Source organism: Heloderma suspectum, chromosome 7 (genome assembly GCF_057233095.1).
Source record: "Heloderma suspectum isolate Gila_16-S chromosome 7, 16-S_ref, whole genome shotgun sequence".
Classification (NCBI taxonomy): Eukaryota; Metazoa; Chordata; class Lepidosauria; order Squamata; family Helodermatidae; genus Heloderma; species Heloderma suspectum.
The window spans coordinates 33,449,902-33,467,001 of NC_139464.1; the positions used below are offsets into that span (position 1 = coordinate 33,449,902).

General features: G+C 42.4%; 1 protein-coding gene across 6 annotated transcripts in view; it reads left to right on the forward strand.

The window, feature by feature from the left end:
• TBXAS1 (thromboxane A synthase 1) overlaps window positions 1-17,100 on the forward strand; it is a 353,264-nt gene that overhangs the window by 194,677 nt on the left and 141,487 nt on the right. The window lies entirely within an intron of this gene.

Genomic DNA, 17,100 nt, shown 5'->3' on the forward strand with positions numbered 1-17,100 from the left:
TGGAAATGCTCGTAGTGGAATGTGGCAAGGGTCCCAAGAGACTGAGAAATAGAAGAAGCAGTAGGGGCTAAGGTGAAGAAAAGTAAGAGAAAGCCAAGGACATTAAAGATAGATAGCACCCAATAACCCACTCAACAATAGGCCATGTGAGCTTAGGAAAGCAGCCTTATACCGAGTCAGATCATTGGTCTGTCTAGCTCAGTATTGTTTACACTGACTGGCAGCAGGGCTCCAGGATTTCAAACAGGAGTCCAGCCCTACCTGGAGATGCCAGGGATTGAACCTGGAAACTTCTGTATGAAAATCATGTGCTCTGCCACTGAACTATGGGCTGTCCCCAAAAGACCATCTCTGTCACCACATTTCCATTTGATGGATAGCTCCTTATTGCAGGGGTGGGAAGCCAATTGTCTCCTGTTTTGTTTTTGGTCTCTGTAAATTTAAATTTTAGGAAAATAAAATTTAAAAATTTCACAGCCTGCCTTGTCAAGTGCCCCTGTTGTTTGTAGAGATCACAGTCTAGGCATCCTGAAATGATGAACTTTGCAGAATTAATCAATACTGGTTTGAGGTGTTAATGTTGGAAAGCATTTTTTAAAGTTAGCTAGATTTTCAGTTTGTCTGTGTTATCTCAATAATACATTGCAAAGAGAACTATATATAAATGTCCCAATTAAAATAATTTTTGAGGCAAGTACAATGATGAATTTCACTTCAGAAGACTTTAGCACAAAATTTTAGCACAAAACTTAACTGAGCCTTGTAGTCACCTTTCTTAGGTGTTCCAAAAAAGCACCCCTTTATATAATGGCTCCCTATTTTAAGAGCCAGGTGTCTTTGTATTTCCTTGCTTCTGCCAAAAGTGATAGCAATAAAAATAATTTGTGAAGTTGTTCTTTCACTTAAAAATACTTAATGATGCAGGATACATAACTTGTTCCCTTAAATTTGTATTTGAGCAAATGCTTGAGTGCTTATCCTGAGCAGGGTTTAGACCAGGGATAGGAAATCTGCAGCCCTCCAGATGTCATTGGATTCCAAATCGCGTCAGCCCCAGCCAGCATGGCCAGTGGTAAGAAATGATGGGAGTTGGAGCCCAGTAACATTCGGGGGACAACCCCTGGTTTAGACTATTTAGATATACAGATTAAGCACTTTGCTAGTACACATTCCTCACTCTTAAGATGGTATAGAACCCAGTTCTGCACATTATCTAGTTTTATGTAGTTTCGTTATTCTTTTCTCTGATTTCTTTATCAGGTAAATGTGCATGTGGCTTCAAGTTGAAGGGAGGTGGGGAGGGGGCACACAGAGACTGTTTAACCCTTTCGTTTCCAGCCATTTCTGTCCCTCTTGCTGCTTTTCTCATTGAGATATAAAATATACAAGGGCCTTTTCTGTGTTGGCACCCTGGTTGTGGAATGCCCACTCCATCCAGATTTGCCTGTTGCTGTAATGCCTATCTTCTTTTACATCAGACTAAGTCTGTCCTGTTTCTGCAAACTTTTAATGAAATCTGAGGCTGATGTGCTGTAACTTGTTTTGTTTTTGGTCTCTGTACTTCTGCTTATTCGATATTTTAAAAAATCATTCTTAGTTGCTTTATTTCTGTCTGTTGTTGGTATTTTAGCTGCCTTGAAGGCTCTGATGATGGAAAGGTGGGATAGAAATCTCCTAAATAAATAACAGTAGATTAATATGAGAGTTTTTTCCCTACTACAATGTTCATTTTTTCAACCAGCTTATGCTAAGATTCCCCACAGAGCCTGACTACTCAGCCACAGCACACTGGAAACATCCTGGGGCACATGGATATGGCTGGATTTTAAAACTTTACCTTCAAAGTTGGATTAAGTCACTACCTCAAAACACTAGAAAGGTGTGCTGCCCTCATATGATCATGTGAATTTTCTGGCTTAGGGAGAGATAAAGCCATGAGAGGAGGGACATGATTATTTGGGTAACTTCCAGTTTTGTGATGTGATTTTTTTCATGCTCCTTTAGGGGAAGTGGATGGCACACATTTTAAAGAAAGTCACTGAGCAACTGGCTAGTCAATAAATCAGCCCGACATAGTAACCATTACTCTTCCAAGAAGGGTTATTACTTTCCTTCAACGGTAGCTCATCTGGTTTCCTCTTCAGTGTGACATTTATTCACTACATATGTTCCCCATTGGAAATGTTGTGCAAAAACATGCATCGTAATTGTTTTCTCATTGTAGGAGGTGTTTGCCATTAGAAAGAATGAGGAGACTACTTGGTGGACTAGCCTAACTTTTTCCCGAGTGTTACCTGTTTTAACCTGTTGCAGCAAAAACAACAAAGAGTCTTGGGGCTTCTTAAAGAATATACAAATTTATTATGGCATAAGCTTTTGTAGACTACACTCCACTTCATAAGGTAATTCACACTGTCTGTACTTTCAGCATTTCATTTCTGTCTGACCTCACTGTTTACTGTTGTCCCCCCGACCCCGACCATATGTATATATACTTGTACCTCTGATGCATCTGCTGAAGTAGACTGTAATTCACAAAAATGTATGCCATAATTAGTCTTTAAGGGGCCACAAGACTCTTTGTTGTTTTAGCATACTGTTGTCACCAATGCAGACCTCTTATGACAAGGAGTTGGGGTATAACTCTTTCCTATATTTGTTGCATTTGGGGCCTGAAGAGATCCAGTCCATTTTACCATAGCACTGAGGATTACTTCTTCCTATCAGAGAAGGAACATGGAAGAAGGACAAATGTCTCTGTTTATAAGAATTTAAAGGTTGGAAGCTGAATGGCTGAAGGCTATGAGTTGAGAGATTGAGAATAATTGCAAGACAGCTGATTGATCATGAGCATGGTAAAATGGACAAACTGAACATCAATACTGCAAGAAAAGAGCTGGCTAATAACAAGGGTTGTCTGCATGAATCCAACTTTACCAGCAACAGTGCTGATTAGCATCATGAATGTGGTGTAGTCCTTGTGGGCAGCAACCTATTTTTACAAAACATTGAGACTCCAGTGGAATTACCTGCAAGGATTATCTCACTCCCATTATCAACTGTTGGAGGCCCAGTTGTAACTCTCCTTGCAGAGAATTTTACAGAGGGTCCAGATGATGTCATCTTCCATTTGTAACCCTCCCATGTTTTCCCACTGCTTCTGTCTTTTCTCTTACTACAGTAAATCCATTAAAGAGAAAGAGATGGAATAGCTGCACAATGCCTTTGGACTGTTAGTGCTAGGAGCCATCCGTCTGGAAGCACCCATAGGCAAACATCAGGTTTACAATGCCCTGATACACTTGAATGTATACCATCAAATGAAAAGGAGTTTCTCCTTGGTGATTTTAATCCAAGACTAGGACCAGACCACAATTCATGGTCAATATACAGTATATTGGCTGTCAGGGCATGAGCCAGATCAACAAGAATGGCCAAGGATATGGGTTTTGTCTGTGGTGGTGCCAAGGTTCTCACATAGTGCTAAACCATAGTTGAGCACTATGTACACAAGCAGAAAGGAACCTGTGCAAAGTGCTGGACTTGAGCACTTCTCCTTCCCTTCTCCTCCTCCCACATGGCCAAGAGGAGGAATAAACTAGCTTTCTGTTTCACTTTGCCCAGTTACTGGCTTCTTGAGATGTGCAAATCAGGAATCATTATTTAAAAAAAAAAAAAAACCCACTCTAATTTGTTAAACAAGCCAGCTATCAAGACAGGGTTTGAGGCTGAATTGTTTAGCAATTGACTAGAGTTTATTTCAAACCAGGATTCCCAGTTCATATGTAAAAACAAGCCAGAAAGAGTTCGAAGTTAAAATGGTTTATTATTCCTCCTGCCTGTGTGGAAGACGGAAAGGGGAGGGCGGAACCGACAAGCCTGAGGTTAAGCTTGGATTCTTTTCTGCTCATTCACATACTGTTAAACCATGCTTAGTGTTATGTGCAAGCCCTCCCAGTAGAATGGCTTCCAAAAAGACGTTTTCCTGGTCCTATCACTGCTGACTTTTCAGCAGGCAGCTAAGACATACCTTTTACATTGCCATTAAAAGTCATAGTCATATGCTTATCATAAATCTAGAAATACTCCTTCTGAGACAGTGAAAAAGTTAGGCTCTCTCTGATCTATAATGATTTAAGAGACTCTGGCATCCACAGAGGTAAACTCTAGTAAGAATATCCAGCATCACTGAATCTGTGTTGGCATGCAAACCTATGGTAAACAACAGTTCCTATAGCTCCAGAACTATTGACTAAGAAGCAGAATATTAGTCAGGGCTGGCCCTATCATTAGGCAAAGTGAGGCAGTTGCTTCAGGTGGCAAATGCAAGGAGGCAGCAGCAAGGTGTTAGAGGAGAGAGTTGTGTGTGCTGTGCAGCCTGCTGTCTACAGGTGCAGTGGAGAATGCAGTCTCCTTGCCAGCGTTGACAAAAGATTCAAATGCCAGCCCACTCTGATTTTGTACATGGAATCTTGTACTTTGTCTCAGACAGCAAAATGCATTGGGCTAATTGTGGCATCAGTCATTGTTATTCAAATTTATGCATTGCTTCCCACCACAAAAAGCAGTCTTGAAGTGGCTTACACACACAATACAGAAATTTGTCATTAATATAACAGGAAAGCAACAGCAGCAACAATAACCCCCAAATCAATCCAAACCATAATCAGCAGAATAGTACAAATACAAATAAATACCATAAAAACGTAATCTAAAACAATACGGAAAAGTGTTCATCTACAAATGCACAAAATGTTCCCCCATTGACAGCCTATAATGAACACCACAAAATCAGCCCACAACAGTTGGGCTATAGCTACTGTCCAAATGCCTGGGAAAATAAGTACGTCTTTGCCTGGCACCAGGCGAGCTCCCTTGGAGAAAGCATACCATAAACACGGGTCTATCACAGAAAAGGCCTGTTCCCAAACTGATACCCCCTGAGCTTCTCTCAGAGGGGGCACACAGAGAAGGGGCTCTGAAGCTGATCTCAGGATAGGTTTAAATGGGGAGGGCAGTCCTTGAAGTATTGGCATCCCAAGCCATGTAGGGCTTTATAGGTTAAAACCACCACTTTCACTTTGGCCCAGAAATGAATTGGCAACCTGTGCAGGTGAGCCAGGACTGGGCTTATGTGTTCATGTTGCCTAGTCCCAGTCAACAAGCTCCTGTCCCAGTTATGTCCTTTCTACAGAACTTTGCAGATCTGACACCAGAAGCAAGGCCTGCCAATCATGGGATTTTTCTCTTCTGCTAGGCAATAGTAATAGAAATAAAACCAGGCCATGCAATGGGATACTGCAAATCCATCATCCTGAGGAAACAGATGAATGACATAGAGCAGCAAGAAAAGCCAACATCTTCCTGACTCAGCAAATAGAGGCTGAGGTACCTTCCACATGCATTGAGAAGTGACAAAAGTACCGAGGAGGCAGGAGGGTTTTCATCTAACCTGACTTTAAACCAAAACTTTTTTGAAGCATTAGACTCTGCTAATTAGGTACTGTGACTCCCATTAAATTTAACTCAGCTGAAACCTGGACACCTTTTGAATTCTTAAGTATGAATTTAAAAGGATAGGCAACCTCCTTTGAAAATCTTGGCATTGTAATTTATAATTCTCAACTCATTTTTCCTCTCTATTAGTGTCAGCATTTTACCCAGCCTAGTATAGCTTATTTAATTTTTAAGTTATGTTTTTAAATTAGTTTATATATTTTATGGTACTTGCTACCATTATTAGCAGCATGTGAGTTCAATGGAAGTGAGTTTTAAAATCCTGAAATTATTTTTCTTTACATCAAAACAAAACCTTTTATTTTTAGCCTTAAAATTGATAATCTTTTTTTGGCCTAGTTAAATCTATTCATCATAATAACACACTGATTAAAAATAAGCTGTACCTGAAGAATTGCTTTCATTTAGACCCAGGGTAAACAAAACCTGCGGCCTGCAGGCCACATGTGGCCCTTGACTGCGGGTTGTGTGGCTGTGATCCACTTTTCCCCACAGTGCAGTTGATGAGCTAGACTGTGGACAAAAGATGGCTGGGACAGCAATCCAGATTGGGGTCACTGGGGGCAGGGAAGAGGCTTTTGTCAGCTCTAAGCAGAGAAAACCTGTTTTTATCTCTGATCTGTGATCGCACTGCTCAGCTACAACCAGTGAGTGGCAGCTGAAAGGGGGATCAGGGTAGCTTGCATATCAGGGTTCGCTAACAGGTGGCAAGAATGAACCGAGGGCTGAAATGGAAAATGCAGCTACCCTCATGGTACACCTGCAGAACATTTATTACTGGGTGCAGACTGATGACATCAGGGGTTCATGTGACCTCTAAAGATTACTGAGCAGGCAGGCCATGATGACGTTTTCATTTCCTGATATGGCCTGACTTCTGATCCTTTACTGCCCTTCTGTCAGTACTGCTACCATCAGAGGCATGTTTGGTAAGGACACTAAATAAGGCCTTCTCAGTGGCTGCTCCCAGGCTTAGGAACTCCCTGCTGAGAGAAGCTAGGCTGGCTCCCTCTCTGTTGTCCTTCCACCAGCAGCCAAAGACATTTTTTAAAATTCAAACAGGCCTTTGGCATGTAAGCTGGTCTGTTGCATTGGGCACTGTTTTTTTATTTTTTAGTTTTGTTGTTGTGTTTTTTAAATTATGTTTTTAAGCCTCCATGGAAAAGGTGGGTTTTAAAGAGGGATTTGAAGGAAGAGAGGCAGCATCCCATAGGGAGGCAATGCTAGGCAACTGAAGCAACAAGGGAGAAAGGGCAACATTATATGAGGAAGCAGAACACCTTCAGATGTCCAAGACAGTGGTGTAGTGGTGCCAGGGCTTGCAAGGATTCAGCTCTGGCACTTTCTGATTAGCAGGGACACTGATGTCATCTGCCACACCCCTCAGAATTCCCTGTTCCCCACTGAGCTTAGCTGAAATCCTCACAGTAGTTGGGGGGAAATGAATTTTCCCAGCTACAATAGACAGTTTTGAGCTATCCCTGTTTAAATGCAAAGTACTTGGGGGTGGCTTGGTCTTGAATGGGCAATTAAGACCCATCTGCTTTACAAAACACCTGCTCTTGGTGGAGAGGAAAACTGATAGAACCTGTTTGTTCATATGGATGAACACAGCTGTCTGAATTTTTGGGCTCTCCTTGGGGGCGTGTCTATGGGAACTGTCATGATGAGTGCCTGCACTTGAAAATTTACTACTGCACTACTGGCCCAAGGGATATTTCCATTGCCATACCCACATCTCCTGATACTGCCATTGGGTCACTTTTAGCAATATCCGCCCACTACAGTATCCTCAACTCCCTTACCCCACCAAAGTTATGCTTTGTTATAAGCCTCTTTATTGCCACTGGTGGCAGTAGCATTAGAGTGCTTCCAGAAGTCAAGCGCTGGCATTGTTTTAAACCAGCACCACCTTAAATCACTCCAGCCATTCTTTGTGAATCAAAGCATGTTAACTCACCTTGCCGTAGGGTTATCAATGTTATAACCTTTTTTTCCATTAGACATGTTAGCAATGTCTAATGGAAAAAGAAGTGTGATGTGATGACTTCTGAGCACAGTGATGTCACAGACCTGGTTCGCATGTAATGGCAATTCCTGGGTTATTTAACAAAATATTAAATAACCCAGGAATTGGTGTGGCCATTAGGGAATGAGCTACTTCCTGCCTGCTTGCCACCTTCTGGTTTCCGAAACAACCCAGGAATGCCTGGGTTGTTGTCATGACATGTGGACCTAGCATTCTGGGTTGTTTAGGGTTAAACAATCCAGAGTTTTAACTTAACAACAAATCATGAGTTAAAACTCTGGGTTGCTTGTTCCTAAATGGGTTTGCAGATCATGACAACAACCTAGGAATGGGGGGTTTCTGGGTTGTTTCAGAAAGTAGAAGAGGGTGAGCAGATAGGAGCCAATGCACTTGCTTGCTCAAGCTCAGGACATTGTTAACCATGGGTTGTCTGATCGTACAAACTGGGCCAATCAGTGACAAGCTGATCAGGAATTTTAGGTTTTCCTAACACCTAAACCCACTGCGGTCACCCAGTACACCACACTGATTATATTTTTAATTGATAAAGTATGCCATTTTTAAAATCCAAAATATGGTTTGCTGCTTTTGTTTTGCAAAGGAAATGTGGGTTACAAATAAAGAAAATGAAATGAAAAGTGTTTATTCGCTGCAGTAGCAAACATCTCCTAGTTCTTCTTTTCGAACATCTTTTACAAAGGCAAATGTGTGAAGCTGTTTGGATGCCTGCCTCTTTGTAGCATTGCTATAATAATAAGGGGCCATCTCTATGGAATGCATTAAATAACTATTTAGCAATCTCTCTAATAGTGAACTCAGGTGGTGAGTACTGATAACTATGTAGGCCAAACTGAGAAACAATAGGAAGGTATCACCATGCTCAGTGAAAGCCTGAAGTTGGCAGGAGTGTAAAACAATCTTTTTAGAAAGATAACCTAAGAGGGCAGCCACCCCTAAAATAGCAAGGACTGAGCATGCTCCGTAACCCTGAGAGGGTGGGGAATGGAATGGATTGGCATATCTTGGAGAAGGGAATGGCTGGCTGGCTTCCTCCTAGTAGAACGGAGGATGCACTGCAGCATTTTATTGCAAGACCTTTACAGCACCAAGGCACATTAGAAAAGTACAAGAGGATGGGTCCCTGTCTCAAGGAGTGTGTGATCTAAAATTTGACACAGAGGGCAACAGATGAAGGAGATGGAGGCAGGAGTAAACAGGAGAAAAAAATGTGTTTATTTTTGTACATAGAATCATAGAACAGTGGGGTTGGAAGGGGCCTACAAGGCCATCGAGTCCAACCCCTACTCAATGCAGGAATCCAAGTCAGAGCATCCCTGACAGATGGCTGTCCAGCCTCATCTTGAATGCCTCCAGTGTGGGAGAGCCCACCATCTCCCGAGGTCATTGGTTCCATTGTCGTATTGCTCTAACAGTCAGGAAGTTTTTCCTGATGTTCAGCCAGAATCTGGCTTCCTGGAACTTGAGCCCATTATTCCGTGTCCTGCACTCTGGGATGATCGAGAAGAGATCCTGGCCTTCCTCTCTGTGACAACCTTTCAAGTTCTTGAAGAGTGCTATCATATCTCCCCTCAGTCTTCTCTTCTCAAGGCTAAACATGCCCAGTTCTTTCAGTCTCTCTTCATAGGGCATTGTTTCCAGTCCCCTGATCATCTTTGTTGCCCTCCTCTGAACCCTCTCTGGCTTGTCTGCATCCTTCTTAAAGTGCGGTGCCCAGAACTGATGAGGCCTAACCAGTGCTGAGCAGAGGGGAACTAGTACTTCCTGGGATTTGGGAGCTGTGCTTCCATTAATGCAGCCCAAAATAGCATTTGCCTTTTTTGCAGCCACATCACATTGTTGGCTCACCTTCAGCTTGTGATCTACAACAATTCCAAGATCCTTCTCGCTTGTAGTGTTGTTGAGCCATGTATCCCCCATCTTGTAACTGTGCATTTGGTTTCTTTTTTCTAGGTGCAGAACTTGGCATTTATCCCTATTAAATTTCATTCTGTTGTTTTCTGCCCAGCGCTCCAGTCTATCAAGATCTCTTTGAATTTTGTTTCTGTCTCCCAAAGTATTAGCTATCCCGCCCAATTTTGTGTCATCTGCAAATCTGATCACCATTCCCTGCACCGCCACCTCCAAGCCATAAATAAAAATGTTGAAGAGTCCGATTCTGTAGCCAACTGGATCCACCGGATCGTTGTTTCATCTAGCCCATTTTGAGCCAGTTTGCTCATCAGGATATCATGGGGCACTTCATTGAAAGCTTTGCGAAGGCGAGGTATATTATGCCTACAGCATTCCCACAGCCCACAAGGGAGGTTACTTGATCAAAAATGGGATCAGATTAGTCTGTACATATACTTAGGGTGAGTTAAAGTAGCATATGGAGACGTAAAGAGTTGTGCCAAAGGCTTCACAGAGGGCTCCTTCACACAGAGCTTTTATCCTATAATTGAGATTGTTCCTTCATGGAAGTTTGTGGGCTCTTTACATGACACCCTGGTCATTCAAGGCGTGTCCTGCACTAAATGCCCTTTGTTCTGTTTTTAAATAGATCGCAAATAATGAGCTATCAAATTACCCCGTTGTGTTCCACTTGAGTTTCCTCCGTGAAAAGAGTTAAAGTGGCAAGAAGAGGAGCGGGATCAATGAAAGATAATGGAAGACCCAGATATGGGGAGAAGGGGGTGGGGGAAAAGGAAGCAGGTGGAAAAGGGAGTTGTTGAGATCCTGCATTTAAAACAGAAGCAGAAAGCCCCATTTTAAATGCAGGATTTTAGGCTGGTGTAAAGATGCCCAGAGAAGGTGGGTTTTACGGATGAAAATGAACAGTTGTTGAATATTCAGGTGATAAGAGTCAGAATATTCACCTGATTGCATTTGACTTGAAAGAAGGTGCAGGGGAAGAGGAGGGGGAGATGTGGCAGAGCACCTGCTCTGATAATTTGCAGTTGCTTTCATGGGATCAAGAATTCTGACTTGCAGCATTTACTACTTCGTTTCTCTGTGCAAAAGGAAATGCTTCATCCTTCACTGAGACACTTCTGGCTCATCCCTGTACTGAAGTCAATTTTGTACTTGTTGCGTGGAGCTATAGTACAGATTATGCAAGTAGCAGCAAAAGTGTTTGTGGAGAAGATAAGGCAAGCTTCATAAGCATAGTATTTGGTGCAGTGTCAGTTCTGTGGTTTTTTGCCCAACAGAAGCTTGGTTCAGGTCTAGCCTGGCAGAGACATCAATAATTTTAGGAGCAGCAGTGAAGCACATTTGAGGATCCCTTGCAGAGAATGCTTGCATGCAAGGGCGTCGTTAGAGGAGGGACCACCTGGGTACAGGCCCCAGATCTTTTGAGCTGTCCTAATTGCTTTTTTTTTTTTTTACATTTTCCCATTGACTTGCATTGGAAAACAAAAATGGCTATAATTTTTTTAGTTTGTATGATACATACATGAAATTTGGCAGCTTGGTAGCCCGCATGGAACTGATTGAATATCCCAAATGTCAGGCAGTTAGGTCTAGTGGCTTTTATGCTAGTCACAGGTAAAATTTGCTATTTTCAAGAAGATCTGTCAAAGCAAAGAGCTATAATTTCTTTGTGCTTCCATATATGTGCATTGAATTTGGGGACCTGGCAGCCCCCATAGACCTGGCTGAGCCTGCCAAATTTCAGACAGTTAGGCCTAGTGGCTTTTGTGTTAGCCACAGGAAAATCTGCTTTTTTCAAGAAAATGTGTCAAAGCAAAGAGCTATAATTTCTTTGTTCTTCCACATAAGTGTATGGAATTTGGAAACTTGGCAGCCCCCATGGAGTTGATGGAACCTGCCAAATTTCAGGAGGTTATGTCCAGTGACTTTTGTGCTAGTCACAGGTAAAGTTTGGTATTTTCAAGAAAATGTGTCAAAGCAAAGAGCTATAATTTCTTTGTTCTTCCACATAAGTGTATGGAATTTGGAAACTTGGCAGCCCCCATGGAGTTGATGGAACCTGCCAAATTTCAGGAGGTTATGTCCAGTGACTTTTGTGCTAGTCACAGGTAAAGTTTGGTATTTTCAAGAAAATGTGTCAAAGCAAAGAGCTATATATGTATATAATTTTTTTTGTGCTTCCACATATGTGCATGGAATTTGGGGACCTGGCAGCCCCTATAGAGATGACTGAACCTGCCAACATTCAGACAGTTAGGTCTAGTGGCTTTTGTGCTAGCCATAGGTAAAATTTGCTTTTTCCAAGAAAATCTGTCAAAGTACAGAGCTGTAATTTTTTTGTGCTTCCACATACATTCATGGAATTTGGGGAACTAGCAGGCCCTATGGAGCTGACTGAACCTACCAGATTTCAGACAGTTAGTGTCTGAAATTTGGTAGTGGCTTTTGTGCTAGCCATGCGTAAAATTTCCTTTTCTCAAAGTCTAAAACAAAAAGTAAAAACTGTCAAGTCACCCAGGGGATTAGAGATCCTAATCAGAAGGTGTTTAAGGTGACCATTAGGTGGTCACTCTTTCTTTCTTAATTGATTGATTGATTGATTGATTGAATTTCTTAATCGCCCATCTGGCCAGTCACCCAGCCACTCTGGGCGATGTACAATAATACAACAGTTTAAAACAATAAAATTCCACATTAAAACATATTTCTAAAAATACCACCCCAAATGCCTGCATGAACAAATCTATCCCACAATCCCTAATCTCTGGTGTAGGGTTTTTTTTTGAGATGCAAAAAACCTCTCTCTCCCCTACTTTTCTTTTCTACTCTTAAATGCCCACTGTTGGGAGCTTGCCTGCAATGAAATTTTGAAGAGGGAGAAGGAAGGGAAGAAAGAGCTCCATGTGAAATACTGGTATTTCACCCAGCATCTGATTTTACTGCCCCAGACTGGAACCATTGGCTTCTGCAGAAGTAGCTTCGGTACAGCAAAGGATCCAATCAGCCTCCACAAACTTCTTTCTCCCCTCCACTTTAATTTCTCCTAAATAGCTGTAGGACTCAAATAATCCCAAAGGGAGGGTTAGGACTATGTGGCATCATGATCGAGAAACTGCTGGGGCTTTTAAATAGGTTTTACAGTTTTAAAAAAGCTAGAAAAAGCCCTCAGCCACCTCACCTCATAAAGTTCATTTAAGTACATGCAGTGCTTGCAAACCCTGCACAGCCTCCTAAATTCCTCTGAAGTACTATTTCTCTGAAAGGAGCCACTTGGCTTAAGGAAGTCTCTCTACCCCCCACCCCCGCACACATTTCCAGTCACCATTCTTCTTTTCTTGTTCCCTCCCCTATCCTGTTAGTTCGTTCTCTCTCTCTCTCTCTCTCTCTCTCTCTCTCTCTTCTTTATTCCACCCAGAGCATATCTTGTGGAATTCTTAAAGAGAATTCTTTTGGGTGGGCAAGAGAAGTTCTGAACTGTATTTGACTTTATACAAACAGACAAGAGGGCTGGTTTTCTCCTTTTCCTTACTCAAGTCTTTGAGAAGAGTGGGTTCACATGGTTGCAGAGAAACAAATCTGAGGCTGTTTTGTTTGTCTGTTGCCATTATCTAGCAATGGGAAGGGCTGTAGCTCAGTGGCAGAGCACATGCTTGGCATGCAGAAGGTCCCGGGTTCAATCCCCAGCATCTCCAGGTAGGGCTAGGAAAGAATCCTGCCTGAAACCCTGGAGAGCTGCTGTGCCTGTCAGTGTCAACAATACTGGGCTAGATGGACCCATGGTCTGACTCAGTATAAGGCAGCTTCCTGTGTTCCTATAAACAGAAATCTTTAATAAAAAATAAATAGGAGTTTTTGGTTTGTTTTTTTAAGTGGAGGGGAGATAAATATTGCTAATTTATGCAATCCTATGTATGCCTACTCAGGAGCCCTATTATGTTTAATGAGGCAAGAAAATGTGCATAGGATTCCAGCACAGCTCCCTCCTTTTGCACGGAGGTTTGCACCTTGATGTTCTGCATGTTTACTCAGAAATAAGTCCTGAGTTGTGAGCTTGGTACTACAAGCTTCATACAGTGCCTACTCAATTCTGTCTAATGAATTGCCTACCCTTTCAGCTCAGTCCTATGCATGTTTTGTCATTTGTGGGTTTGGGGTTGTTGTTTTTTTGCATGAACTCTAGCTTCAGTGGTGAGGAAAAGGCACTAGTACATGCTCAGAGTTTCTCCATAACTTTGCCCTAGTTTTGAAAACAGACTCATTGGCTGCATCCTGGTGAAGTCTTGGCACAAATGAAGTTATGGGGAGGAAGATACAATGAGAGCTTGTGCATAACAAGGAGGAGGTAGAGAGGAGTTGCACGAAACAAGACATCTGTTTTTATGAAGAGTTGCTGGAGAATGGTAGGATGAGGAGGGATGGCTGCATGGAGGGGAATAGAATTGGTAGGGGAAGAATGTAAGTGCTCTGTGGTGAAAGAAAAACATTCTGCACATGCTCAGAGGCACTCTATATTTAAGAACATAAGAAGAGCCGTGCTGCATCAGCCCAAGGTCCATCTAGTCCAGCATTCTGTTCACACAGTGGCCAACCAGATGCCTATAGGAAATCCACAAGCAGGACATGAGTGCAAAAGCGACTTCCCACCCCTGCTGTTAACGTTGGTGAAATGGAAATAAATTCTAGTAATTCTAAATTTGCATGCATGTATATCCTTCAGAAACTTCGCAGGTTTCTTGCCTGGGGGACACCACAGGGGACCTGTGCATTTTCACACAAATTTACCAAAAACTATTGGGGAAGGGGTGAATGGAAGGGAAAGCAAATCACTCCCTCCCCCAAATTGGAGAACTCCCCTTCCACATGAACTGCTGCACCTATCCTTCTGAAACTTTGTTGGTTTCTTACTTAGGGACAACTGTAGGCTGTCTGTAACTTTCAGAATAATGGGCCACAAGGAACATAGGGAGATAAGTATATCCTCTTTTGGAGACCTCAAATGTCAAGGCCACCCTTGCACAAAAACCCTTGTGGCTAGTATTCTGAAATTTGGCAGACAGGATCTCCTCTGATGGGGCCATGAATCCTGAATTTTTTATCCAATTCTTCCAAGGAATTAAAATGTTATTGGCAGTTCCCTTTAAAAGAAAATAAAAATATAAACCCTGCACCTATTTTTCTGACATTGGGCAGGTGTAATCTCCTTCTAGGGGGCTACTATGCCTGAAATTATCATCCAGTTCCGACCAAGATAAAAAAGTTACAGTTTGTTTTTTCATTTCCCATGGTAGTCAACAGGAAGCATAAAGACTCATTTTTCCAAACCTTGACTCAGGTTTGGTGCTGAGCTGAAGTGGTCCGACTACAAATTGGCCCGAGCAGAAGCGGGATGTTTTCCAAAATGCTGAATCGGGGTCTGAGTTGAAGTGGGGTGGGGGGGTCACTGCACACTTCTTATGTATGTATGTATGTAATCTATACACACACGCAAGCACACTGCGTGCATACACACCACACACACACACACGCATTAGATGTGCGCTTAGACTCGTGTGTGTGTGTGTGTGTGTGTGTGTGTATGTATATATGAAAATGTGTGTTATGGGCCTGTGCCGCGCATCTTTTAAGAACCTAGTAACGCCCAGGCTTGAGTGAATTTACTAGATCACATGTAAGCATGATATGAGATCTGTGCCATAGCTTTATCTGTGCTGTAGGTTTTCCCTGCAAAGGATTCTGGGGTGCACTTCTTAGCAAAGCAGCTTCTTAGGGTGGCAAAAAGTCCTTAGCTCAGTTTAGGCTTAGCTTCATATCCAATTAAAGAAACAGCTTCAAAGACTGTTTTCACAAGCCTTCAGTTCCTGCATTTGAGTGTGAAACCTAGAATGTTCATCTATTTAAAGCGGGCTCTCTCCCACTTTCTAATTTCCCTTAACAATGTTCACAAGTTATGCATTCCAGATTAAAACATGTTTATCACTTATGAAAAGTGCCTAAAAAGTTGAAGTGAAAATTTTTCTGGCTGATTTAAGCCACAATCGGCATTCTCTGTGTCTGTGCCTACTTTATGTTCAGTTATGTCTATGGAATCATAGAGACAGAAGTATTCTGTTCACAAGTGAGACCTGCAAGAAAAGGATGTAGTGTGGAGTGTTCCTCTTCTGAGTTCCAGCCAGGTGGCTAGCCAGCCATGCTATTTTCGAGAATATTCCATTCCAATCCCTGCCATCTCCACAAGTCAGCATTCTGTTGGCTACTGAGCATGCTCAGCCCTTATTGAACAGTGGGGGGAGGGGCTTCAGGGTCTCATTTTTGGTACTTCTGCAAACCTTGAGGTTCCCACCATCATGCTGATACATCCTTCTTGTATATGGATGATGCTATTTTGGCTTCATAAGGCTCTGTACCTTCTCAGTAGCTGTAAAGCCAACAGGCTCATAGGCTTTGCATGCCTAATAATTCCCCCAGTAATGTTATAATGGTCAATAAATGAGCCTTTGTGTAAGTTACACACTTCTATGACATTTTTGAGTCCATGATCTTTCATGGGCAACTAGAGTAGCCCATGTGTCCTACTTTACAAGGACAAGCCTCTACTTGAAGCCCTTCGAAGGGCTGTCCAGTCCAAGTTCATTTTAAAGATAAAGAACCATTAAAAGGGAAAGCAGAGGCCTTGAAGTTGCCCATTAAAAGTGCCTGGACAGCAGACTGAGCAGGCATACAGGTGACCTGGTCAATGTCTTCCCCCATATGGTGAGATTATTGTATTTGTATTTAAAGTATGGTAATTGTTTATACATTTGCAGCAGTAAATTAATATAAGAAAATTTTATGCAAAGCAGTGCTCCCCTTTTGCCCCCCCCTTTTTAGAGAGGAGGAGTGTAGATGCAAATTTAGAAATAATTACTTTAAATAGAGGTACAGTACATCTCCCCAATGGTGCAGAAAAGTCTGAGCAAGTGACCTGTGTGCCTGCTCAGTCTGCTGTCCAGGTGCTAACTGCAGATGGGCATGCTAAAGGCCCCTGGGCTTTTCCTTCTCCCAGTTACCTTTAAACTGGAATTGGACTGGACAGCCCTTTAAATACAGGACTGTCCTTTGGTGGCCCTTCATATAAAGGACTGCCCAAGTAGGACAAATGGCTATCCTAGTTCAGTGCCAGTGAAATCACACCCACAAAGAAACCATAGTCCTGATAGCTATGTGCTACCTCCAGTACCAGAGGCACTGAGCCTATGTACACCAGTTGCTGGGGAACATGGGTGGGAGGGTGCTGTTGTGCTCATGCCCTGCTTGTGGGTCCCTGGTCGACAGCTGATTGGCCACTGTGTGAACAGAATGCTGGACTAGATGGACCGCATGGCTCTTCTTGTGTTCTTACGTTCATTATTGGATCAACATAAGCTGTGCTAGTAGCTGCTTGATTGGCAAAGGAGTGTCCCTGGAAAAGATGCACCTGCCTTTTTCTAGGACCTTTTCTGCACTTCTAGTATCATGCTACAGCTTGAACCAAGAGTGTGGGAGGCTGCCCTGAAGACACCCTCTAAGAATACTGGAATTTGAATGTTGTCATTAACATCGTTTTAAATTATTTAACTGCTTTTTATATTTCTGGTAATCGTTAC